Source organism: Rhinolophus sinicus, chromosome 11 (assembly GCF_057876585.1).
Source record: "Rhinolophus sinicus isolate RSI-liver-muscle chromosome 11, RSI-T2T, whole genome shotgun sequence".
Classification (NCBI taxonomy): Eukaryota; Metazoa; Chordata; class Mammalia; order Chiroptera; family Rhinolophidae; genus Rhinolophus; species Rhinolophus sinicus.
The window spans coordinates 26,826,872-26,851,710 of record NC_142511.1 but is presented as its reverse complement, the minus strand read 5'-3'; the positions used below and the strand labels follow the sequence as shown (position 1 = coordinate 26,851,710).

Sequence of the window (24,839 nt, the reverse complement as noted above, 5' to 3'; positions counted from 1 at the left end):
GGGCGCTGGGCGCGGGGAGGGTTGGCGCCGGCGCCGGCGGCGGCGGTAGCGGGGAAGAGGGCGGTGCTGGCGGCTGAGGAGGGGAGAGCAGAGGCGGGTGATTGAAGCAGTACAGCGATGGCGGCGGCGAGGGCGGGGGCAGGGGTGAGGGCAGCGCTGGAGGGGGGTGTGGAGATCGCGGTGATGGCGGCGGATTTGGCGGTGGCGGCGGGGGCGAGGGCAGCGCTGGTGGCGGTGGCGGCGACCGAGGGTCGGCGAAGGGATCGAGATGACAGCCTCCGGGACTGAAGAGGACTAAGAAGAGGGTGTGCGGGGGAGCCCTGGCCGACGGGCCTGGTGTGCGGCCGGGGCTGCCAGCTTGTAGTGCCTGGCGGCTAACCCTCTGCTGGTCAGGGGGACCTTCGGCTGCCTGGGCGGCTGCAGAGAGGCAAGGGGCGGCAGGGGTCCCGAGGGAGCCACGCCGGGGCGGCGATGCAAAAGGAGAGGCGAGCAAAAGCCTGCAGCTATTCCCAGGCGGTCTCCCATCCAAGTACTAACCAGGCCCCTCCCTGCTTAGCTCCCGAGATCAGACGACATCTGGCGCGTGCAGGGTGGTATGGCCTTAGGCGGAGGGACCCGGCTCCCGGCACTCCAAGAGCCTGCTCGCGACCTGCTTCTGAGCGCGCGCCATGCTGCTGGGCCGCTCGGGTGGCGAGCATGTCTGCCTGAGCGCCTCCCGCCCGCTCCCCGCCTCCTCCACACGCCGCTGGTGTGGGCGACGGGCGACTCCTGGCCCGCAGCGAGGCCCCTTCGCGCCCCCCAGTGGCTCCACGGGCCTCTGTCACTTCCCTGACTGTGACATATGTCTGGGCGCCCTGGCATCCTGGGCCTCCCCAGGCCCCCAACGGCTTTTACCCCGCCCCCCTACCCCAACCCCTCTCATCTCCCCCCAGCCCCACAACCGCACACCCCCCTTGCTGCTGTGCTGTCCCCACCTCTCAGGGCCACCGAGGGGGTCGCAGGGTCCTCTCAGTCCCCTCCACCCTAGGGACGTGCAACCCAGGCCCTGACCCTGGCCGGCCCCACCCACTGGCCCAAAGCCAGGGAGAGCCACCCGCCACCAGGGGGCAGCACCTCCAGTCCGCCGCCACCCTTCGTCACACAGCCTTCTTTCTGGGTTCTCGCCCCTCGTCAGCGACCGGCGTCCCGCCCGATCACTGGTCACTTCACTGGCTACACGTCACCTCTCCTGACCCAGGGAGGTGAGAGAGAGGATGAGAGAAGGCCAGAGACGGAGCAAGACAGAGGCTGAGAGAGACAGACGGGGACAGTGGGGACAGACTCGCAGAGAGCACTTTCCAGGCTCTGGGCCTCGCGTGGAGGGGTGCTGCGTGGGGGCTGCATGGATATCAGCTGTGACCGCTTGGCCATCAGCTGTTGCCAGTTGGCCATTGGCCACCGGCAGAGCTGCGGTGGCCAAGCTAGGAAGCGCGGATTGTGGACTGCAAATTGCAGAGGGGCGCGGACTGCAGTTGGCCGGCTTGGTGGGTCGGTAGGTTGGTGGGTGTGTTGGTTGGCAGAGAATCGGCCGGCAGGCTGGGGATCGGGCGGCTCCGGCTTGCCGAGTCTCCAAGCCAGCCGCCCGGGGGACATGGTGCTATGAGCCCCCTATCCGTGGCTCTGTTGGTGTTCCCTCTTGGCCTCGCCAAATCCTGCGTTCTTGTGCGGGCAGAGGGGCTAGAGTCCCCGCAGGACAGGGACAGACAGACAGAACGGGAGGAGGAGTAAGAGGGAGCGAGATGGAAATATACACGTATATGTACATGTATGTATCTAGACATACAGAGAGACATGGACAGAGACAGAGAAAGAGGGGGCTGGCACGCGGGGAGAGAGCTCCTGAGCCAGAGCCAGAGCCCAACAGGCACGTCACAGAGCCCGACAGACATGGGGTGGGGGAGGGTGGGAGGGACGCACAGGCGGGCACACGGACTGTTACAGACGCACTGAGGCTGTGTTGAAGTGGCAGCTCCTCCACCGGAGTGTGGTCGTGCCCGGGGCTGGGCTCCGCTAAGGAGGCATTGCCCTGGCGTTGGCAGTCACCATTGCAGCCTCCGGGGCGGGCCGCCAGGGTCTCCGGAGGGCCTGTGGTCTCTGAGCCCCGCCCAGGCACCCGCCCGCGGGAGGAGAGTGGCAGCCCCCAGGCACCCTGGTTGTGAGGGTTGTGTGCCTGCGTGCCTGCTCTTCCCTTGTGGTGGTCTCCCCTGGAGTCGATGGCGCGTGGTGTGTTGGGGTGCTGCTCCCGCCGTCCCCTGGTTTGTCCCGGCTCTTTGTGCCCTGTGTTTCAGGGACACCGTGGCCGGCGGGAAGGGAGGGCTCCTGGCTCTTGTGGGAGACGGGAGGGGCGCGCGGGGGTGTGGGGCGAGGTGCCTGCCAGCGGAGACAGAAGACTCCGGTGGGGCGGGGCGTGTGGGCGTCCCGTTGGCCCGAGGACACGCCGATCCTGTGTGTCGGGTCCCGGGGGCAGGCGCAGGGATGGGCGTCCCCTGGGCTCGGGCCGAGGTGTAAAGCACCGGCACGTCCTGGGATGGAGAGAGCCTGGTGGAGGCCTGCGCCGGCAGGCAGCCCTGGGCTTGGGCGTTGGGGGTTGCTGCGGCGGCAGGGTCGGGGAGCGAGAGGGAGCCCTGCGATGGCGGTGGCGGCGGCGGCGACCGAGACGCGGCTGACTGCTGCAGGCTGACGGCCTGCCTCGGCGAAGAGCACTAAGAAGAGGGAGTGGGGGGGAGCCCTGGCCGACAGGCCTGGTGTGCGGCCGGGGATGCGAGCTTGTAGTGCTGGGCGGCTGACCCTCCTCTGGCCAGGGGGACCTTCGGCTGCCTGGGCGGCTGCAGAGGGGCAAGGGGCGGCAGGGGTTCGCAGGGAGCCACGCCGGGGCGGCGGCGCAAAAGGAGAGGCGAGCAAAAGCCTACAGGTATTCCCAGGCGGTCTCCCATCCAAGTACTAACCAGGCCCCTCCCTGCTTAGCTCCCGAGATCAGAGGAGATCGGGCGCCTTCAGGGTGGTATGGCCGTAGACGCTGGGACCCGGCTCCCCGCGCCCCAAGAGCCTGCTCCCGGCCTGCCTCTGACCGCACGCCACGCTGCTGGGCCGCTCGGGTGGCGAGCATGTCTGCCTGAGCGCCTCCCGCCCGCTCCCCGCCTCCTCCGGACGCCGCTGGTGTGGGCGACGGGCGACTCCTGGCCCGCAGCGAGGCCCCTTCGCGCCCCCCAGTGGCTCCACGGGCCTCTGTCACTTCCCTGACTGTGACATATGTCTGGGCGCCCTGGCATCCTGGGCCTCCCCAGGCCCCGAAGGGCTTTTACCCCGCCCCCCTACCCCAACCCCTCTCATCTCCCCCCAGCCCCACAACCACACACCCCCCTTGCTGCTGTGCTGTCCCCACCTCTCAGGGCCACCGAGGGGGTCGCAGGGTCCTCTCAGTCCCCTCCGGCCCTAGGGACGTGCAACCCAGGCCCTGGCCCTGACCGGACCCATCCACAGGCCCAAAGCCAGGGAGAGCCACCCGCGCCACCAGGGTGCAGCATCTCCAGTCTGCAGCCACCCTTCGTCACAAGCCTTCAGTCTGGGCCCTCGAACCCTCCTCAGCGACCGGAGCCACGCCCGATGTCCGGTCCCTTCACTGGCTACACGTCACATCTCCTGACCCAGGGAGGTGAGAGAGAGAGGATGAGAGAAGGCCAGAGATGGAGCAAGACAGAGGCGGAGAGAGACAGACGGGGACTGTGGGGACAGACTCCCAGAGAGCACTCTCCAGGCTCTGGGCCTCGCGTGGAGGGGTGCTGCTTGGGGGCTGCATGGTCATCAGCTGTGACCGCTTGGCCATCAGCTGTTGCCAGTTGGCCATTGGCCACCGGAGGAGCTGCGGTGGCCAAGCTAGGAAGCGCGGATGGTGGACTGCAAATTGCAGTGGGCCCGCTTGGTGGGTCGACGGGCGGTGTGTCGGTGGGTTGGCAGAGAAGCGGCCGACAGGTTGGGGATCGGGCGGCTCCGGTTTGCCGTGTCTCCGAGCCAGCCGCCCGTGAGACATAGTGCTATGAGCCCCCTATCCGTGGCTCTGTTGGTGTTCCTTCTTGGCCTCGCCATATCCTGCGTTCTTCTGCGGGCAGAGGGACTAGAGTCCCCGCAGGACAGGAACCGACAGAGAGAACGGGAGGAGGAGAACGAGGGAGCGAGATCGAAATATACACCTATATGTACCTGTATGTACCTAGACATACAGAGAGACATGGACACAGACAGAGAAAGAGGGGGCTGGCACGCGGGGAGAGAGCTCCTGAGCCAGAGCCAGAGCCCAACAGGCACGTCACAGAGCCAGAGAGACATGGGGTGGGGGAGGGGGGAGGGACGCACAAGCGGGCACACGGACTGGGACAGACGCACTGACGCTGCTTTGAAGTGGCAGCTTCCCAACCGAAGTGTGGTCATGCCCGTGGCTGGGCTCCACTAAGGACGCAGTGCCCGGGCATTGAAAGTCACCCTTGAAGCCCCCGGGCCGGGCGGGAGGGCCAGTGGGCTCCGAGCCCCGCCCAGGAACCCCCCGTCACGCGGGAGGGGAGTGGCAGCCCACAGGCATCCGGGTTGAGAGTGTTGTGTGCCTGCGTGCCTGGACTTCCCCTAGTGGTGGTCTCTCCTGGAGTCCGAGGGCGTGCGGTGTGTTGGGGTGCTGCTCCCTCAGTCCCCTGCTTTGTCCCGGCTCTTTGTACCCTGTGTGTTGGGGCCACCGCGAACGGCGGGAAGGGAGGGTTCCTGGCTCTTGTGGGCGATGGGAGGGGGCGCGCGGGGGTGTGGGGAGAGGTGCCTGCCGGCGGAGACACAGGCTCGGCTAACTGCTGCTGGCTGACTGCCTGCCTCAGCGAAGAGGACTAAGAAGAGGGTGTGGGGGTGAGCCCTGGCCGACGGGCCTGGTGTGCGGCCGGGGCTGCCAGCTTGTAGCGCCGGGCGGCTGACCGGCCTCTGGCCAGGGGGACCTTCGGCTGGATGGGCGGCTGCAGAGGGGCAAGGGGCGGCAGGGGTTCGGAGGGAGCCACGCCGGGGCGACGGCGCCAAAGGAGAGGCGAGCAAAAGCCTACAGGTATTCCCAGGCGGTCTCCCATCCAAGTACTAACCAGGCCCCTCCCTGCTTAGATCCCGAGATCAGAGGAGATCGGGCGCGTTCAGGGTGGTATGGCCATAGACGCTGGGACCCGGCTCCCCGCGCCCCAAGAGCCTGCTCCCGGCCTGCCTCGTGAGCGCGCGCCATGCAGATGCGCGGCTCCGGTGGCGAGCATCGACCCGCTGGACGGCTCTGCCAGCACCGCGTCCCCCACCCCAGTCAGGCTCCCCGCCTCTTGCGAATGCCCCTGGCGTGGGCGGCGGGCTACTCCTGGCCGGCAGCGAGGCCCCTTCGCGCCACCCGAGGCTCCATGGGACACTGCCACTTCCCTGATGGTGCCAGAAGTCGTGGAACTCTGGCATCCTGGGACTCCCCGGACCCACACCGCCATACACCCCGCCCCCCTACCGCCACCAGGTTTACCCCCAACCGCAGCCCCAAGGCTGGTGGAGGCCTGCACCAGCAGGCAACCCTGGGCTTGGGAGGTGTGGGAGGACCCCGCGCCGGCGGCGTGGGCGGCTGCGGAGGGGGGAGGGGTTCGGCGGCGGCGGCGGCGGCGGCCGCGGGGGACGCAGCTGAGGCAGGGGAGGGTGGGGAGGTAGGCGATGGCAACCGCAAGGATGGCGCCAGGGCGGCGATGGCGGCGGCGAGAATGGGGGCTTTGACGGTGGTCGGTGGGGCACGGGGGCGGGGCGGGCGATGGAGGCGGCGGCGGCGGCGGCGGCGGCGGCGGGGGCGGAGGAGGCCGGGAGAGCAGAGGCGGCAGATTGAGGGAGTATGGCGATGGTGGCGGCGGCGGGCCTGGGCGGGGGCGGGGGAGATGGCGGTGCTGGAGGCGGGGAGAGCAGAGGAGGGAGATTGAGGGAGTACGGCGATGGCGGCGGCGGGGGCGGGGGTGGGGAAGAGGGCAGCGCTGGCGGAGGGGGTGGGGAGCGCGGTAATCACGGCGGCGGCGGGAGAAGCGGGGGCTGATCGCGAGCAGCGATGGCGGCGGCGGCGGCGGCTGCGGCGCGGGAGGGTTGCGAGGTCGGCGATGGAGGCGGCGGCAGCGTTGGGGGCTGTGTCGGCGGGCGCTGGGCGCGGGGAGGGTTGGCGCCGGCGCCGGCGGCGGCGGTAGCGGGGAAGAGGGCGGTGCTGGCGGCTGAGGAGGGGAGAGCAGAGGCGGGTGATTGAAGCAGTACAGCGATGGCGGCGGCGAGGGCGGGGGCAGGGGTGAGGGCAGCGCTGGAGGGGGGTGTGGGGAGCGCGGTGATGGCGGCGGATTTGGCGGTGGCGGCGGGGGCGAGGGCAGCGCTGGTGGCGGTGGCGGCGACCGAGGGTCGGCGAAGGGATCGAGATGACAGCCTCCGGGACTGAAGAGGACTAAGAAGAGGGTGTGCGGGGGAGCCCTGGCCGACGGGCCTGGTGTGCGGCCGGGGCTGCCAGCTTGTAGTGCCTGGCGGCTAACCCTCTGCTGGTCAGGGGGACCTTCGGCTGCCTGGGCGGCTGCAGAGAGGCAAGGGGCGGCAGGGGTCCCGAGGGAGCCACGCCGGGGCGGCGATGCAAAAGGAGAGGCGAGCAAAAGCCTGCAGCTATTCCCAGGCGGTCTCCCATCCAAGTACTAACCAGGCCCCTCCCTGCTTAGCTCCCGAGATCAGACGACATCTGGCGCGTGCAGGGTGGTATGGCCTTAGGCGCTGGGACCCGGCTCCCGGCACTCCAAGAGCCTGCTCGCGACCTGCTTCTGAGCGCGCGCCATGCTGCTGGGCCGCTCGGGTGGCGAGCATGTCTGCCTGAGCGCCTCCCGCCCGCTCCCCGCCTCCTCCACACGCCGCTGGTGTGGGCGACGGGCGACTCCTGGCCCGCAGCGAGGCCCCTTCGCGCCCCCCAGTGGCTCCACGGGCCTCTGTCACTTCCCTGACTGTGACATATGTCTGGGCGCCCTGGCATCCTGGGCCTCCCCAGGCCCCCAACGGCTTTTACCCCGCCCCCCTACCCCAACCCCTCTCATCTCCCCCCAGCCCCACAACCGCACACCCCCCTTGCTGCTGTGCTGTCCCCACCTCTCAGGGCCACCGAGGGGGTCGCAGGGTCCTCTCAGTCCCCTCCACCCTAGGGACGTGCAACCCAGGCCCTGACCCTGGCCGGCCCCACCCACTGGCCCAAAGCCAGGGAGAGCCACCCGCCACCAGGGGGCAGCACCTCCAGTCCGCCGCCACCCTTCGTCACACAGCCTTCTTTCTGGGTTCTCGCCCCTCGTCAGCGACCGGCGTCCCGCCCGATCACTGGTCACTTCACTGGCTACACGTCACCTCTCCTGACCCAGGGAGGTGAGAGAGAGGATGAGAGAAGGCCAGAGACGGAGCAAGACAGAGGCTGAGAGAGACAGACGGGGACAGTGGGGACAGACTCGCAGAGAGCACTTTCCAGGCTCTGGGCCTCGCGTGGAGGGGTGCTGCGTGGGGGCTGCATGGATATCAGCTGTGACCGCTTGGCCATCAGCTGTTGCCAGTTGGCCATTGGCCACCGGCAGAGCTGCGGTGGCCAAGCTAGGAAGCGCGGATTGTGGACTGCAAATTGCAGAGGGGCGCGGACTGCAGTTGGCCGGCTTGGTGGGTCGGTAGGTTGGTGGGTGTGTTGGTTGGCAGAGAATCGGCCGGCAGGCTGGGGATCGGGCGGCTCCGGCTTGCCGAGTCTCCAAGCCAGCCGCCCGGGGGACATGGTGCTATGAGCCCCCTATCCGTGGCTCTGTTGGTGTTCCCTCTTGGCCTCGCCAAATCCTGCGTTCTTGTGCGGGCAGAGGGGCTAGAGTCCCCGCAGGACAGGGACAGACAGACAGAACGGGAGGAGGAGTAAGAGGGAGCGAGATGGAAATATACACGTATATGTACATGTATGTATCTAGACATACAGAGAGACATGGACAGAGACAGAGAAAGAGGGGGCTGGCACGCGGGGAGAGAGCTCCTGAGCCAGAGCCAGAGCCCAACAGGCACGTCACAGAGCCCGACAGACATGGGGTGGGGGAGGGTGGGAGGGACGCACAGGCGGGCACACGGACTGTTACAGACGCACTGAGGCTGTGTTGAAGTGGCAGCTCCTCCACCGGAGTGTGGTCGTGCCCGGGGCTGGGCTCCGCTAAGGAGGCATTGCCCTGGCGTTGGCAGTCACCATTGCAGCCTCCGGGGCGGGCCGCCAGGGTCTCCGGAGGGCCTGTGGTCTCTGAGCCCCGCCCAGGCACCCGCCCGCGGGAGGAGAGTGGCAGCCCCCAGGCACCCTGGTTGTGAGGGTTGTGTGCCTGCGTGCCTGCTCTTCCCTTGTGGTGGTCTCCCCTGGAGTCGATGGCGCGTGGTGTGTTGGGGTGCTGCTCCCGCCGTCCCCTGGTTTGTCCCGGCTCTTTGTGCCCTGTGTTTCAGGGACACCGTGGCCGGCGGGAAGGGAGGGCTCCTGGCTCTTGTGGGAGACGGGAGGGGCGCGCGGGGGTGTGGGGCGAGGTGCCTGCCAGCGGAGACAGAAGACTCCGGTGGGGCGGGGCGTGTGGGCGTCCCGTTGGCCCGAGGACACGCCGATCCTGTGTGTCGGGTCCCGGGGGCAGGCGCAGGGATGGGCGTCCCCTGGGCTCGGGCCGAGGTGTAAAGCACCGGCACGTCCTGGGATGGAGAGAGCCTGGTGGAGGCCTGCGCCGGCAGGCAGCCCTGGGCTTGGGCGTTGGGGGTTGCTGCGGCGGCAGGGTCGGGGAGCGAGAGGGAGCCCTGCGATGGCGGTGGCGGCGGCGGCGACCGAGACGCGGCTGACTGCTGCAGGCTGACGGCCTGCCTCGGCGAAGAGCACTAAGAAGAGGGAGTGGGGGGGAGCCCTGGCCGACAGGCCTGGTGTGCGGCCGGGGATGCGAGCTTGTAGTGCTGGGCGGCTGACCCTCCTCTGGCCAGGGGGACCTTCGGCTGCCTGGGCGGCTGCAGAGGGGCAAGGGGCGGCAGGGGTTCGCAGGGAGCCACGCCGGGGCGGCGGCGCAAAAGGAGAGGCGAGCAAAAGCCTACAGGTATTCCCAGGCGGTCTCCCATCCAAGTACTAACCAGGCCCCTCCCTGCTTAGCTCCCGAGATCAGAGGAGATCGGGCGCCTTCAGGGTGGTATGGCCGTAGACGCTGGGACCCGGCTCCCCGCGCCCCAAGAGCCTGCTCCCGGCCTGCCTCTGACCGCACGCCACGCTGCTGGGCCGCTCGGGTGGCGAGCATGTCTGCCTGAGCGCCTCCCGCCCGCTCCCCGCCTCCTCCGGACGCCGCTGGTGTGGGCGACGGGCGACTCCTGGCCCGCAGCGAGGCCCCTTCGCGCCCCCCAGTGGCTCCACGGGCCTCTGTCACTTCCCTGACTGTGACATATGTCTGGGCGCCCTGGCATCCTGGGCCTCCCCAGGCCCCGAAGGGCTTTTACCCCGCCCCCCTACCCCAACCCCTCTCATCTCCCCCCAGCCCCACAACCACACACCCCCCTTGCTGCTGTGCTGTCCCCACCTCTCAGGGCCACCGAGGGGGTCGCAGGGTCCTCTCAGTCCCCTCCGGCCCTAGGGACGTGCAACCCAGGCCCTGGCCCTGACCGGACCCATCCACAGGCCCAAAGCCAGGGAGAGCCACCCGCGCCACCAGGGTGCAGCATCTCCAGTCTGCAGCCACCCTTCGTCACAAGCCTTCAGTCTGGGCCCTCGAACCCTCCTCAGCGACCGGAGCCACGCCCGATGTCCGGTCCCTTCACTGGCTACACGTCACATCTCCTGACCCAGGGAGGTGAGAGAGAGAGGATGAGAGAAGGCCAGAGATGGAGCAAGACAGAGGCGGAGAGAGACAGACGGGGACTGTGGGGACAGACTCCCAGAGAGCACTCTCCAGGCTCTGGGCCTCGCGTGCAGGGGTGCTGCTTGGGGGCTGCATGGTCATCAGCTGTGACCGCTTGGCCATCAGCTGTTGCCAGTTGGCCATTGGCCACCGGAGGAGCTGCGGTGGCCAAGCTAGGAAGCGCGGATGGTGGACTGCAAATTGCAGTGGGCCCGCTTGGTGGGTCGACGGGCGGTGTGTCGGTGGGTTGGCAGAGAAGCGGCCGACAGGTTGGGGATCGGGCGGCTCCGGTTTGCCGTGTCTCCGAGCCAGCCGCCCGTGAGACATAGTGCTATGAGCCCCCTATCCGTGGCTCTGTTGGTGTTCCTTCTTGGCCTCGCCATATCCTGCGTTCTTGTGCGGGCAGAGGGACTAGAGTCCCCGCAGGACAGGAACCGACAGAGAGAACGGGAGGAGGAGAACGAGGGAGCGAGATCGAAATATACACCTATATGTACCAGTATGTACCTAGACATACAGAGAGACATGGACACAGACAGAGAAAGAGGGGGCTGGCACGCGGGGAGAGAGCTCCTGAGCCAGAGCCAGAGCCCAACAGGCACGTCACAGAGCCAGAGAGACATGGGGTGGGGGAGGGGGGAGGGACGCACAAGCGGGCACACGGACTGGGACAGACGCACTGACGCTGCTTTGAAGTGGCAGCTTCCCAACCGAAGTGTGGTCATGCCCGTGGCTGGGCTCCACTAAGGACGCAGTGCCCGGGCATTGAAAGTCACCCTTGAAGCCCCCGGGCCGGGCGGGAGGGCCAGTGGGCTCCGAGCCCCGCCCAGGAACCCCCCGTCACGCGGGAGGGGAGAGGCAGCCCACAGGCATCCGGGTTGAGAGTGTTGTGTGCCTGCGTGCCTGGACTTCCCCTAGTGGTGGTCTCTCCTGGAGTCCGAGGGCGTGCGGTGTGTTGGGGTGCTGCTCCCTCAGTCCCCTGCTTTGTCCCGGCTCTTTGTACCCTGTGTGTTGGGGCCACCGCGAACGGCGGGAAGGGAGGGTTCCTGGCTCTTGTGGGCGATGGGAGGGGGCGCGCGGGGGTGTGGGGAGAGGTGCCTGCCGGCGGAGACACAGGCTCGGCTAACTGCTGCTGGCTGACTGCCTGCCTCAGCGAAGAGGACTAAGAAGAGGGTGTGGGGGTGAGCCCTGGCCGACGGGCCTGGTGTGCGGCCGGGGCTGCCAGCTTGTAGCGCCGGGCGGCTGACCGGCCTCTGGCCAGGGGGACCTTCGGCTGGATGGGCGGCTGCAGAGGGGCAAGGGGCGGCAGGGGTTCGGAGGGAGCCACGCCGGGGCGACGGCGCCAAAGGAGAGGCGAGCAAAAGCCTACAGGTATTCCCAGGCGGTCTCCCATCCAAGTACTAACCAGGCCCCTCCCTGCTTAGATCCCGAGATCAGAGGAGATCGGGCGCGTTCAGGGTGGTATGGCCATAGACGCTGGGACCCGGCTCCCCGCGCCCCAAGAGCCTGCTCCCGGCCTGCCTCGTGAGCGCGCGCCATGCAGATGCGCGGCTCCGGTGGCGAGCATCGACCCGCTGGACGGCTCTGCCAGCACCGCGTCCCCCACCCCAGTCAGGCTCCCCGCCTCTTGCGAATGCCCCTGGCGTGGGCGGCGGGCTACTCCTGGCCGGCAGCGAGGCCCCTTCGCGCCACCCGAGGCTCCATGGGACACTGCCACTTCCCTGATGGTGCCAGAAGTCGTGGAACTCTGGCATCCTGGGACTCCCCGGACCCACACCGCCATACACCCCGCCCCCCTACCGCCACCAGGTTTACCCCCAACCGCAGCCCCAAGGCTGGTGGAGGCCTGCACCAGCAGGCAACCCTGGGCTTGGGAGTTGTGGGAGGACCCCGCGCCGGCGGCGTGGGCGGCTGCGGAGGGGGGAGGGGTTCGGCGGCGGCGGCGGCGGCGGCTGGGGCCGCCGCGGGGGACGCAGCTGAGGCAGGGGAGGGTGGGGAGGTAGGCGATGGCAACCGCAAGGATGGCGCCAGGGCGGCGATGGCGGCGGCGAGAATGGGGGCTTTGACGGTGGGCGCTGGGGCACGGGGGTCGATGGCGGCGGCGGCGGCGGCGGGGGCGGAGGAGGCCGGGAGAGCAGAGGCGGCAGATTGAGGGAGTATGGCGATGGTGGCGGCGGCGGGCCTGGGCGGGGGCGGGGGAGATGGCGGTGCTGGAGGCGGGGAGAGCAGAGGAGGGAGATTGAGGGAGTGCGGCAATGGCGGCGGCGGGGGCGGGGGTGGGGAAGAGGGCAGCGCTGGCGGAGGGGGTGGGGAGCGCGGTAATCACGGCGGCGGCGGGAGAAGCGGGGGCTGATCGCGAGCAGCGATGGCGGCGGCGGCGGCGGCGGCTGCGGCGCGGGAGGGTTGCGAGGTCGGCGATGGAGGCGGCGGCAGCGTTGGGGGCTGTGTCGGCGGGCGCTGGGCGCGGGGAGGGTTGGCGCCGGCGCCGGCGGCGGCGGTAGCGGGGAAGAGGGCGGTGCTGGCGGCTGAGGAGGGGAGAGCAGAGGCGGGTGATTGAAGCAGTACAGCGATGGCGGCGGCGAGGGCGGGGGCAGGGGTGAGGGCAGCGCTGGAGGGGGGTGTGGAGATCGCGGTGATGGCGGCGGATTTGGCGGTGGCGGCGGGGGCGAGGGCAGCGCTGGTGGCGGTGGCGGCGACCGAGGGTCGGCGAAGGGATCGAGATGACAGCCTCCGGGACTGAAGAGGACTAAGAAGAGGGTGTGCGGGGGAGCCCTGGCCGACGGGCCTGGTGTGCGGCCGGGGCTGCCAGCTTGTAGTGCCTGGCGGCTAACCCTCTGCTGGTCAGGGGGACCTTCGGCTGCCTGGGCGGCTGCAGAGAGGCAAGGGGCGGCAGGGGTCCCGAGGGAGCCACGCCGGGGCGGCGATGCAAAAGGAGAGGCGAGCAAAAGCCTGCAGCTATTCCCAGGCGGTCTCCCATCCAAGTACTAACCAGGCCCCTCCCTGCTTAGCTCCCGAGATCAGACGACATCTGGCGCGTGCAGGGTGGTATGGCCTTAGGCGGAGGGACCCGGCTCCCGGCACTCCAAGAGCCTGCTCGCGACCTGCTTCTGAGCGCGCGCCATGCTGCTGGGCCGCTCGGGTGGCGAGCATGTCTGCCTGAGCGCCTCCCGCCCGCTCCCCGCCTCCTCCACACGCCGCTGGTGTGGGCGACGGGCGACTCCTGGCCCGCAGCGAGGCCCCTTCGCGCCCCCCAGTGGCTCCACGGGCCTCTGTCACTTCCCTGACTGTGACATATGTCTGGGCGCCCTGGCATCCTGGGCCTCCCCAGGCCCCCAACGGCTTTTACCCCGCCCCCCTACCCCAACCCCTCTCATCTCCCCCCAGCCCCACAACCGCACACCCCCCTTGCTGCTGTGCTGTCCCCACCTCTCAGGGCCACCGAGGGGGTCGCAGGGTCCTCTCAGTCCCCTCCACCCTAGGGACGTGCAACCCAGGCCCTGACCCTGGCCGGCCCCACCCACTGGCCCAAAGCCAGGGAGAGCCACCCGCCACCAGGGGGCAGCACCTCCAGTCCGCCGCCACCCTTCGTCACACAGCCTTCTTTCTGGGTTCTCGCCCCTCGTCAGCGACCGGCGTCCCGCCCGATCACTGGTCACTTCACTGGCTACACGTCACCTCTCCTGACCCAGGGAGGTGAGAGAGAGGATGAGAGAAGGCCAGAGACGGAGCAAGACAGAGGCTGAGAGAGACAGACGGGGACAGTGGGGACAGACTCGCAGAGAGCACTTTCCAGGCTCTGGGCCTCGCGTGGAGGGGTGCTGCGTGGGGGCTGCATGGATATCAGCTGTGACCGCTTGGCCATCAGCTGTTGCCAGTTGGCCATTGGCCACCGGCAGAGCTGCGGTGGCCAAGCTAGGAAGCGCGGATTGTGGACTGCAAATTGCAGAGGGGCGCGGACTGCAGTTGGCCGGCTTGGTGGGTCGGTAGGTTGGTGGGTGTGTTGGTTGGCAGAGAATCGGCCGGCAGGCTGGGGATCGGGCGGCTCCGGCTTGCCGAGTCTCCAAGCCAGCCGCCCGGGGGACATGGTGCTATGAGCCCCCTATCCGTGGCTCTGTTGGTGTTCCCTCTTGGCCTCGCCAAATCCTGCGTTCTTGTGCGGGCAGAGGGGCTAGAGTCCCCGCAGGACAGGGACAGACAGACAGAACGGGAGGAGGAGTAAGAGGGAGCGAGATGGAAATATACACGTATATGTACATGTATGTATCTAGACATACAGAGAGACATGGACAGAGACAGAGAAAGAGGGGGCTGGCACGCGGGGAGAGAGCTCCTGAGCCAGAGCCAGAGCCCAACAGGCACGTCACAGAGCCCGACAGACATGGGGTGGGGGAGGGTGGGAGGGACGCACAGGCGGGCACACGGACTGTTACAGACGCACTGAGGCTGTGTTGAAGTGGCAGCTCCTCCACCGGAGTGTGGTCGTGCCCGGGGCTGGGCTCCGCTAAGGAGGCATTGCCCTGGCGTTGGCAGTCACCATTGCAGCCTCCGGGGCGGGCCGCCAGGGTCTCCGGAGGGCCTGTGGTCTCTGAGCCCCGCCCAGGCACCCGCCCGCGGGAGGAGAGTGGCAGCCCCCAGGCACCCTGGTTGTGAGGGTTGTGTGCCTGCGTGCCTGCTCTTCCCTTGTGGTGGTCTCCCCTGGAGTCGATGGCGCGTGGTGTGTTGGGGTGCTGCTCCCGCCGTCCCCTGGTTTGTCCCGGCTCTTTGTGCCCTGTGTTTCAGGGACACCGTGGCCGGCGGGAAGGGAGGGCTCCTGGCTCTTGTGGGAGACGGGAGGGGCGCGCGGGGGTGTGGGGCGAGGTGCCTGCCAGCGGAGACAGAAGACTCCGGTGGGGCGGGGCGTGTGGGCGTCCCGTTGGCCCGAGGACACGCCGATCCTGTGTGTCGGGTCCCGGGGGCAGGCGCAGGGATGGGCGTCCCCTGGGCTCGGGCCGAGGTGTAAAGCACCGGCACGTCCTGGGATGGAGAGAGCCTGGTGGAGGCCTGCGCCGGCAGGCAGCCCTGGGCTTGGGCGTTGGGGGTTGCTGCGGCGGCAGGGTCGGGGAGCGAGAGGGAGCCCTGCGATGGCGGTGGCGGCGGCGGCGACCGAGACGCGGCTGACTGCTGCAGGCTGACGGCCTGCCTCGGCGAAGAGCACTAAGAAGAGGGAGTGGGGGGGAGCCCTGGCCGACAGGCCTGGTGTGCGGCCGGGGATGCGAGCTTGTAGTGCTGGGCGGCTGACCCTCCTCTGGCCAGGGGGACCTTCGGCTGCCTGGGCGGCTGCAGAGGGGCAAGGGGCGGCAGGGGTTCGCAGGGAGCCACGCCGGGGCGGCGGCGCAAAAGGAGAGGCGAGCAAAAGCCTACAGGTATTCCCAGGCGGTCTCCCATCCAAGTACTAACCAGGCCCCTCCCTGCTTAGCTCCCGAGATCAGAGGAGATCGGGCGCCTTCAGGGTGGTATGGCCGTAGACGCTGGGACCCGGCTCCCCGCGCCCCAAGAGCCTGCTCCCGGCCTGCCTCTGACCGCACGCCACGCTGCTGGGCCGCTCGGGTGGCGAGCATGTCTGCCTGAGCGCCTCCCGCCCGCTCCCCGCCTCCTCCGGACGCCGCTGGTGTGGGCGACGGGCGACTCCTGGCCCGCAGCGAGGCCCCTTCGCGCCCCCCAGTGGCTCCACGGGCCTCTGTCACTTCCCTGACTGTGACATATGTCTGGGCGCCCTGGCATCCTGGGCCTCCCCAGGCCCCGAAGGGCTTTTACCCCGCCCCCCTACCCCAACCCCTCTCATCTCCCCCCAGCCCCACAACCACACACCCCCCTTGCTGCTGTGCTGTCCCCACCTCTCAGGGCCACCGAGGGGGTCGCAGGGTCCTCTCAGTCCCCTCCGGCCCTAGGGACGTGCAACCCAGGCCCTGGCCCTGACCGGACCCATCCACAGGCCCAAAGCCAGGGAGAGCCACCCGCGCCACCAGGGTGCAGCATCTCCAGTCTGCAGCCACCCTTCGTCACAAGCCTTCAGTCTGGGCCCTCGAACCCTCCTCAGCGACCGGAGCCACGCCCGATGTCCGGTCCCTTCACTGGCTACACGTCACATCTCCTGACCCAGGGAGGTGAGAGAGAGAGGATGAGAGAAGGCCAGAGATGGAGCAAGACAGAGGCGGAGAGAGACAGACGGGGACTGTGGGGACAGACTCCCAGAGAGCACTCTCCAGGCTCTGGGCCTCGCGTGGAGGGGTGCTGCTTGGGGGCTGCATGGTCATCAGCTGTGACCGCTTGGCCATCAGCTGTTGCCAGTTGGCCATTGGCCACCGGAGGAGCTGCGGTGGCCAAGCTAGGAAGCGCGGATGGTGGACTGCAAATTGCAGTGGGCCCGCTTGGTGGGTCGACGGGCGGTGTGTCGGTGGGTTGGCAGAGAAGCGGCCGACAGGTTGGGGATCGGGCGGCTCCGGTTTGCCGTGTCTCCGAGCCAGCCGCCCGTGAGACATAGTGCTATGAGCCCCCTATCCGTGGCTCTGTTGGTGTTCCTTCTTGGCCTCGCCATATCCTGCGTTCTTCTGCGGGCAGAGGGACTAGAGTCCCCGCAGGACAGGAACCGACAGAGAGAACGGGAGGAGGAGAACGAGGGAGCGAGATCGAAATATACACCTATATGTACCTGTATGTACCTAGACATACAGAGAGACATGGACACAGACAGAGAAAGAGGGGGCTGGCACGCGGGGAGAGAGCTCCTGAGCCAGAGCCAGAGCCCAACAGGCACGTCACAGAGCCAGAGAGACATGGGGTGGGGGAGGGGGGAGGGACGCACAAGCGGGCACACGGACTGGGACAGACGCACTGACGCTGCTTTGAAGTGGCAGCTTCCCAACCGAAGTGTGGTCATGCCCGTGGCTGGGCTCCACTAAGGACGCAGTGCCCGGGCATTGAAAGTCACCCTTGAAGCCCCCGGGCCGGGCGGGAGGGCCAGTGGGCTCCGAGCCCCGCCCAGGAACCCCCCGTCACGCGGGAGGGGAGTGGCAGCCCACAGGCATCCGGGTTGAGAGTGTTGTGTGCCTGCGTGCCTGGACTTCCCCTAGTGGTGGTCTCTCCTGGAGTCCGAGGGCGTGCGGTGTGTTGGGGTGCTGCTCCCTCAGTCCCCTGCTTTGTCCCGGCTCTTTGTACCCTGTGTGTTGGGGCCACCGCGAACGGCGGGAAGGGAGGGTTCCTGGCTCTTGTGGGCGATGGGAGGGGGCGCGCGGGGGTGTGGGGAGAGGTGCCTGCCGGCGGAGACACAGGCTCGGCTAACTGCTGCTGGCTGACTGCCTGCCTCAGCGAAGAGGACTAAGAAGAGGGTGTGGGGGTGAGCCCTGGCCGACGGGCCTGGTGTGCGGCCGGGGCTGCCAGCTTGTAGCGCCGGGCGGCTGACCGGCCTCTGGCCAGGGGGACCTTCGGCTGGATGGGCGGCTGCAGAGGGGCAAGGGGCGGCAGGGGTTCGGAGGGAGCCACGCCGGGGCGACGGCGCCAAAGGAGAGGCGAGCAAAAGCCTACAGGTATTCCCAGGCGGTCTCCCATCCAAGTACTAACCAGGCCCCTCCCTGCTTAGATCCCGAGATCAGAGGAGATCGGGCGCGTTCAGGGTGGTATGGCCATAGACGCTGGGACCCGGCTCCCCGCGCCCCAAGAGCCTGCTCCCGGCCTGCCTCGTGAGCGCGCGCCATGCAGATGCGCGGCTCCGGTGGCGAGCATCGACCCGCTGGACGGCTCTGCCAGCACCGCGTCCCCCACCCCAGTCAGGCTCCCCGCCTCTTGCGAATGCCCCTGGCGTGGGCGGCGGGCTACTCCTGGCCGGCAGCGAGGCCCCTTCGCGCCACCCGAGGCTCCATGGGACACTGCCACTTCCCTGATGGTGCCAGAAGTCGTGGAACTCTGGCATCCTGGGACTCCCCGGACCCACACCGCCATACACCCCGCCCCCCTACCGCCACCAGGTTTACCCCCAACCGCAGCCCCAAGGCTGGTGGAGGCCTGCACCAGCAGGCAACCCTGGGCTTGGGAGGTGTGGGAGGACCCCGCGCCGGCGGCGTGGGCGGCTGCGGAGGGGGGAGGGGTTCGGCGGCGGCGGCGGCGGCGGCCGCGGGGGACGCAGCTGAGGCAGGGGAGGGTGGGGAGGTAGGCGATGGCAACCGCAAGGATGGCGCCAGGGCGGCGATGGCGGCGGCGAGAATGGGGGCTTTGACGGTGGTCGGTGGGGCACGGGGGCGGGGCGGGCGATGGAGGCGGCGGCGGCGGCGGCGGCGGCGGCGGGGGCGGAGGAGGCCGGGAGAGCAGAGGCGGCAGATTGAGGGAGTATGGCGATGGTGGCGGCGGCGGGCCTGGGCGGGGGCGGGGGAGATGGCGGTGCTGGAGGCGGGGAGAGCAGAGGAGGGAGATTGAGGGAGTACGGCGATGGCGGCGGCGGGGGCGGGGGTGGGGAAGAGGGCAGCGCTGGCGGAGGGGGTGGGGAGCGCGGTAATCACGGCGGCGGCGGGAGAAGCGGGGGCTGATCGCGAGCAGCGATGGCGGCGGCGGCGGCGGCTGCGGCGCGGGAGGGTTGCGAGGTCGGCGATGGAGGCGGCGGCAGCGTTGGGGGCTGTGTCGGCGGGCGCTGGGCGCGGGGAGGGTTGGCGCCGGCGCCGGCGGCGGCGGTAGCGGGGAAGAGGGCGGTGCTGGCGGCTGAGGAGGGGAGAGCAGAGGCGGGTGATTGAAGCAGTACAGCGATGGCGGCGGCGAGGGCGGGGGCAGGGGTGAGGGCAGCGCTGGAGGGGGGTGTGGGGAGCGCGGTGATGGCGGCGGATTTGGCGGTGGCGGCGGGGGCGAGGGCAGCGCTGGTGGCGGTGGCGGCGACCGAGGGTCGGCGAAGGGATCGAGATGACAGCCTCCGGGACTGAAGAGGACTAAGAAGAGGGTGTGCGGGGGAGCCCTGGCCGACGGGCCTGGTGTGCGGCCGGGGCTGCCAGCTTGTAGTGCCTGGCGGCTAACCCTCTGCTGGTCAGGGGGACCTTCGGCTGCCTGGGCGGCTGCAGAGAGGCAAGGGGCGGCAGGGGTCCCGAGGGAGCCACGCCGGGGCGGCGATGCAAAAGGAGAGGCGAGCAAAAGCCTGCAGCTATTCCCAGGCGGTCTCCCATCCAAGTACTAACCAGGCCCCTCCCTGCTTAGCTCCCGAGATCAGACGACATCTGGCGCGTGCAGGGTGGTATGGCCTTAGGCGCTGGGACCCGGCTCCCGGCACTCCAAGAGCCTGCTCGCGACCTGCTTCTGAGCGCGCGCCATGCTGCTGGGCCGCTCGGGTGGCGAGCATGTCTGCCTGAGCGCCTCCCGCCCGCTCCCCGCCTCCTCCACACGCCGCTGGTGTGGGCGACGGGCGACTCCTGGCCCGCAGCGAGGCCCCTTCGCGCCCCCCAGTGGCTCCACGGGCCTCTGTCACTTCCCTGACTGTGACATATGTCTGGGCGCCCTGGCATCCTGGGCCTCCCCAGGCCCCCAACGGCTTTTACCCCGCCCCCCTACCCCAACCCCTCTCATCTCCCCCCAGCCCCACAACCGCACACCCCCCTTGCTGCTGTGCTGTCCCCACCTCTCAGGGCCACCGAGGGGGTCGCAGGGTCCTCTCAGTCCCCTCCACCCTAGGGACGTGCAACCCAGGCCCTGACCCTGGCCGGCCCCACCCACTGGCCCAAAGCCAGGGAGAGCCACCCGCCACCAGGGGGCAGCACCTCCAGTCCGCCGCCACCCTTCGTCACACAGCCTTCTTTCTGGGTTCTCGCCCCTCGTCAGCGACCGGCGTCCCGCCCGATCACTGGTCACTTCACTGGCTACACGTCACCTCTCCTGACCCAGGGAGGTGAGAGAGAGGATGAGAGAAGGCCAGAGACGGAGCAAGACAGAGGCTGAGAGAGACAGACGGGGACAGTGGGGACAGACTCGCAGAGAGCACTTTCCAGGCTCTGGGCCTCGCGTGGAGGGGTGCTGCGTGGGGGCTGCATGGATATCAGCTGTAACCGCTTGGCCATCAGCTGTTGCCAGTTGGCCATTGGCCACCGGCAGAGCTGCGGTGGCCAAGCTAGGAAGCGCGGATTGTGGACTGCAAATTGCAGAGGGGCGCGGACTGCAGTTGGCCGGCTTGGTGGGTCGGTAGGTTGGTGGGTGTGTTGGTTGGCAGAGAATCGGCCGGCAGGCTGGGGATCGGGCGGCTCCGGCTTGCCGAGTCTCCAAGCCAGCCGCCCGGGGGACATGGTGCTATGAGCCCCCTATCCGTGGCTCTGTTGGTGTTCCCTCTTGGCCTCGCCAAATCCTGCGTTCTTGTGCGGGCAGAGGGGCTAGAGTCCCCGCAGGACAGGGACAGACAGACAGAACGGGAGGAGGAGTAAGAGGGAGCGAGATGGAAATATACACGTATATGTACATGTATGTATCTAGACATACAGAGAGACATGGACAGAGACAGAGAAAGAGGGGGCTGGCACGCGGGGAGAGAGCTCCTGAGCCAGAGCCAGAGCCCAACAGGCACGTCACAGAGCCCGACAGACATGGGGTGGGGGAGGGTGGGAGGGACGCACAGGTGGGCACACGGACTGTTACAGACGCACTGAGGCTGTGTTGAAGTGGCAGCTCCTCCACCGGAGTGTGGTCGTGCCCGGGGCTGGGCTCCGCTAAGGAGGCATTGCCCTGGCGTTGGCAGTCACCATTGCAGCCTCCGGGGCGGGCCGCCAGGGTCTCCGGAGGGCCTGTGGTCTCTGAGCCCCGCCCAGGCACCCGCCCGCGGGAGGAGAGTGGCAGCCCCCAGGCACCCTGGTTGTGAGGGTTGTGTGCCTGCGTGCCTGCTCTTCCCTTGTGGTGGTCTCCCCTGGAGTCGATGGCGCGTGGTGTGTTGGGGTGCTGCTCCCGCCGTCCCCTGGTTTGTCCCGGCTCTTTGTGCCCTGTGTTTCAGGGACACCGTGGCCGGCGGGAAGGGAGGGCTCCTGGCTCTTGTGGGAGACGGGAGGGGCGCGCGGGGGTGTGGGGCGAGGTGCCTGCCAGCGGAGACAGAAGACTCCGGTGGGGCGGGGCGTGTGGGCGTCCCGTTGGCCCGAGGACACGCCGATCCTGTGTGTCGGGTCCCGGGGGCAGGCGCAGGGATGGGCGTCCCCTGGGCTCGGGCCGAGGTGTAAAGCACCGGCACGTCCTGGGATGGAGAGAGCCTGGTGGAGGCCTGCGCCGGCAGGCAGCCCTGGGCTTGGGCGTTGGGGGTTGCTGCGGCGGCAGGGTCGGGGAGCGAGAGGGAGCCCTGCGATGGCGGTGGCGGCGGCGGCGACCGAGACGCGGCTGACTGCTGCAGGCTGACGGCCTGCCTCGGCGAAGAGCACTAAGAAGAGGGAGTGGGGGGGAGCCCTGGCCGACAGGCCTGGTGTGCGGCCGGGGATGCGAGCTTGTAGTGCTGGGCGGCTGACCCTCCTCTGGCCAGGGGGACCTTCGGCTGCCTGGGCGGCTGCAGAGGGGCAAGGGGCGGCAGGGGTTCGGAGGGAGCCACGCCGGGGCGGCGGCGCAAAAGGAGAGGCGAGCAAAAGCCTACAGGTATTCCCAGGCGGTCTCCCATCCAAGTACTAACCAGGCCCCTCCCTGCTTAGCTCCCGAGATCAGAGGAGATCGGGCGCCTTCAGGGTGGTATGGCCGTAGACGCTGGGACCCGGCTCCCCGCGCCCCAAGAGCCTGCTCCCGGCCTGCCTCTGACCGCACGCCACGCTGCTGGGCCGCTCGGGTGGCGAGCATGTCTGCCTGAGCGCCTCCCGCCCGCTCCCCGCCTCCTCCGGACGCCGCTGGTGTGGGCGACGGGCGACTCCTGGCCCGCAGCGAGGCCCCTTCGCGCCCCCCAGTGGCTCCACGGGCCTCTGTCACTTCCCTGACTGTGACATATGTCTGGGCGCCCTGGCATCCTGGGCCTCCCCAGGCCCCGAAGGGCTTTTACCCCGCCCCCCTACCCCAACCCCTCTCATCTCCCCCCAGCCCCACAACCACACACCCCCCTTGCTGCTGTGCTGTCCCCACCTCTCAGGGCCACCGAGGGGGTCGCAGGGTCCTCTCAGTCCCCTCCGGCCCTAGGGACGTGCAACCCAGGCCCTGGCCCTGACCGGACCCATCCACAGGCCCAAAGCCAGGGAGAGCCACCCGCGCCACCAGGGTGCAGCATCTCCAGTCTGCAGCCACCCTTCGTCACAAGCCTTCAGTCTGGGCCCTCGAACCCTCCTCAGCGACCGGAGCCACGCCCGATGTCCGGTCCCTTCACTGGCTACACGTCACATCTCCTGACCCAGGGAGGTGAGAGAGAGAGGATGAGAGAAGGCCAGAGATGGAGCAAGACAGAGGCGGAGAGAGACAGACGGGGACTGTGGGGACAGACTCCCAGAGAGCACTCTCCAGGCTCTGGGCCTCGCGTGCAGGGGTGCTGCTTGGGGGCTGCATGGTCATCAGCTGTGACCGCTTGGCCATCAGCTGTTGCCAGTTGGCCATTGGCCACCGGAGGAGCTGCGGTGGCCAAGCTAGGAAGCGCGGATGGTGGACTGCAAATTGCAGTGGGCCCGCTTGGTGGGTCGACGGGCGGTGTGTCGGTGGGTTGGCAGAGAAGCGGCCGACAGGTTGGGGATCGGGCGGCTCCGGTTTGCCGTGTCTCCGAGCCAGCCGCCCGTGAGACATAGTGCTATGAGCCCCCTATCCGTGGCTCTGTTGGTGTTCCTTCTTGGCCTCGCCATATCCTGCGTTCTTGTGCGGGCAGAGGGACTAGAGTCCCCGCAGGACAGGAACCGACAGAGAGAACGGGAGGAGGAGAACGAGGGAGCGAGATCGAAATATACACCTATATGTACCAGTATGTACCTAGACATACAGAGAGACATGGACACAGACAGAGAAAGAGGGGGCTGGCACGCGGGGAGAGAGCTCCTGAGCCAGAGCCAGAGCCCAACAGGCACGTCACAGAGCCAGAGAGACATGGGGTGGGGGAGGGGGGAGGGACGCACAAGCGGGCACACGGACTGGGACAGACGCACTGACGCTGCTTTGAAGTGGCAGCTTCCCAACCGAAGTGTGGTCATGCCCGTGGCTGGGCTCCACTAAGGACGCAGTGCCCGGGCATTGAAAGTCACCCTTGAAGCCCCCGGGCCGGGCGGGAGGGCCAGTGGGCTCCGAGCCCCGCCCAGGAACCCCCCGTCACGCGGGAGGGGAGTGGCAGCCCACAGGCATCCGGGTTGAGAGTGTTGTGTGCCTGCGTGCCTGGACTTCCCCTAGTGGTGGTCTCTCCTGGAGTCCGAGGGCGTGCGGTGTGTTGGGGTGCTGCTCCCTCAGTCCCCTGCTTTGTCCCGGCTCTTTGTACCCTGTGTGTTGGGGCCACCGCGAACGGCGGGAAGGGAGGGTTCCTGGCTCTTGTGGGCGATGGGAGGGGGCGCGCGGGGGTGTGGGGAGAGGTGCCTGCCGGCGGAGACACAGGCTCGGCTAACTGCTGCTGGCTGACTGCCTGCCTCAGCGAAGAGGACTAAGAAGAGGGTGTGGGGGTGAGCCCTGGCCGACGGGCCTGGTGTGCGGCCGGGGCTGCCAGCTTGTAGCGCCGGGCGGCTGACCGGCCTCTGGCCAGGGGGACCTTCGGCTGGATGGGCGGCTGCAGAGGGGCAAGGGGCGGCAGGGGTTCGGAGGGAGCCACGCCGGGGCGACGGCGCCAAAGGAGAGGCGAGCAAAAGCCTACAGGTATTCCCAGGCGGTCTCCCATCCAAGTACTAACCAGGCCCCTCCCTGCTTAGATCCCGAGATCAGAGGAGATCGGGCGCGTTCAGGGTGGTATGGCCATAGACGCTGGGACCCGGCTCCCCGCGCCCCAAGAGCCTGCTCCCGGCCTGCCTCGTGAGCGCGCGCCATGCAGATGCGCGGCTCCGGTGGCGAGCATCGACCCGCTGGACGGCTCTGCCAGCACCGCGTCCCCCACCCCAGTCAGGCTCCCCGCCTCTTGCGAATGCCCCTGGCGTGGGCGGCGGGCTACTCCTGGCCGGCAGCGAGGCCCCTTCGCGCCACCCGAGGCTCCATGGGACACTGCCACTTCCCTGATGGTGCCAGAAGTCGTGGAACTCTGGCATCCTGGGACTCCCCGGACCCACACCGCCATACACCCCGCCCCCCTACCGCCACCAGGTTTACCCCCAACCGCAGCCCCAAGGCTGGTGGAGGCCTGCACCAGCAGGCAACCCTGGGCTTGGGAGGTGTGGGAGGACCCCGCGCCGGCGGCGTGGGCGGCTGCGGAGGGGGGAGGGGTTCGGCGGCGGCGGCGGCGGCGGCGGCCGCGGGGGACGCAGCTGAGGCAGGGGAGGGTGGGGAGGTAGGCGATGGCAACCGCAAGGATGGCGCCAGGGCGGCGATGGCGGCGGCGAGAATGGGGGCTTTGACGGTGGTCGGTGGGGCACGGGGGCGGGGCGGGCGATGGAGGCGGCGGCGGCGGCGGCGGCGGCGGCGGGGGCGGAGGAGGCCGGGAGAGCAGAGGCGGCAGATTGAGGGAGTATGGCGATGGTGGCGGCGGCGGGCCTGGGCGGGGGCGGGGGAGATGGCGGTGCTGGAGGCGGGGAGAGCAGAGGAGGGAGATTGAGGGAGTGGGGCAATGGCGGCGGCGGGGGCGGGGGTGGGGAAGAGGGCAGCGCTGGCGGAGGGGGTGGGGAGCGCGGTAATCACGGCGGCGGCGGGAGAAGCGGGGGCTGATCGCGAGCAGCGATGGCGGCGGCGGCGGCGGCGGCGGCTGCGGCGCGGGAGGGTTGCGAGGTCGGCGATGGAGGCGGCGGCAGCGTTGGGGGCTGTGTCGGCGGGCGCTGGGCGCGGGGAGGGTTGGCGCCGGCGCCGGCGGCG

At 69.1% G+C, this 24,839-nt stretch overlaps 8 pseudogenes; all 8 read right to left on the bottom strand.

The window, feature by feature from the left end:
• Nucleotides 1-2,934: 2,934 nt before the first annotated feature.
• LOC148756673 (5S ribosomal RNA) lies at nt 2,935-3,054 on the bottom strand (annotated as a pseudogene).
• Nucleotides 3,055-5,094: 2,040 nt separating this feature from the next.
• Nucleotides 5,095-5,214, bottom strand: LOC148756672 (5S ribosomal RNA; annotated as a pseudogene).
• A 3,919-nt stretch (nt 5,215-9,133) lies between these two features.
• Nucleotides 9,134-9,253, bottom strand: LOC148756671 (5S ribosomal RNA; annotated as a pseudogene).
• Nucleotides 9,254-11,293: 2,040 nt separating this feature from the next.
• On the bottom strand, nt 11,294-11,413 carry LOC148756670 (5S ribosomal RNA; annotated as a pseudogene).
• A 3,911-nt stretch (nt 11,414-15,324) lies between these two features.
• LOC148756669 (5S ribosomal RNA) lies at nt 15,325-15,444 on the bottom strand (annotated as a pseudogene).
• Nucleotides 15,445-17,484: 2,040 nt separating this feature from the next.
• LOC148756668 (5S ribosomal RNA) lies at nt 17,485-17,604 on the bottom strand (annotated as a pseudogene).
• A 3,919-nt stretch (nt 17,605-21,523) lies between these two features.
• Nucleotides 21,524-21,643, bottom strand: LOC148756667 (5S ribosomal RNA; annotated as a pseudogene).
• A 2,040-nt stretch (nt 21,644-23,683) lies between these two features.
• Nucleotides 23,684-23,803, bottom strand: LOC148756666 (5S ribosomal RNA; annotated as a pseudogene).
• Nucleotides 23,804-24,839: the final 1,036 nt, after the last annotated feature.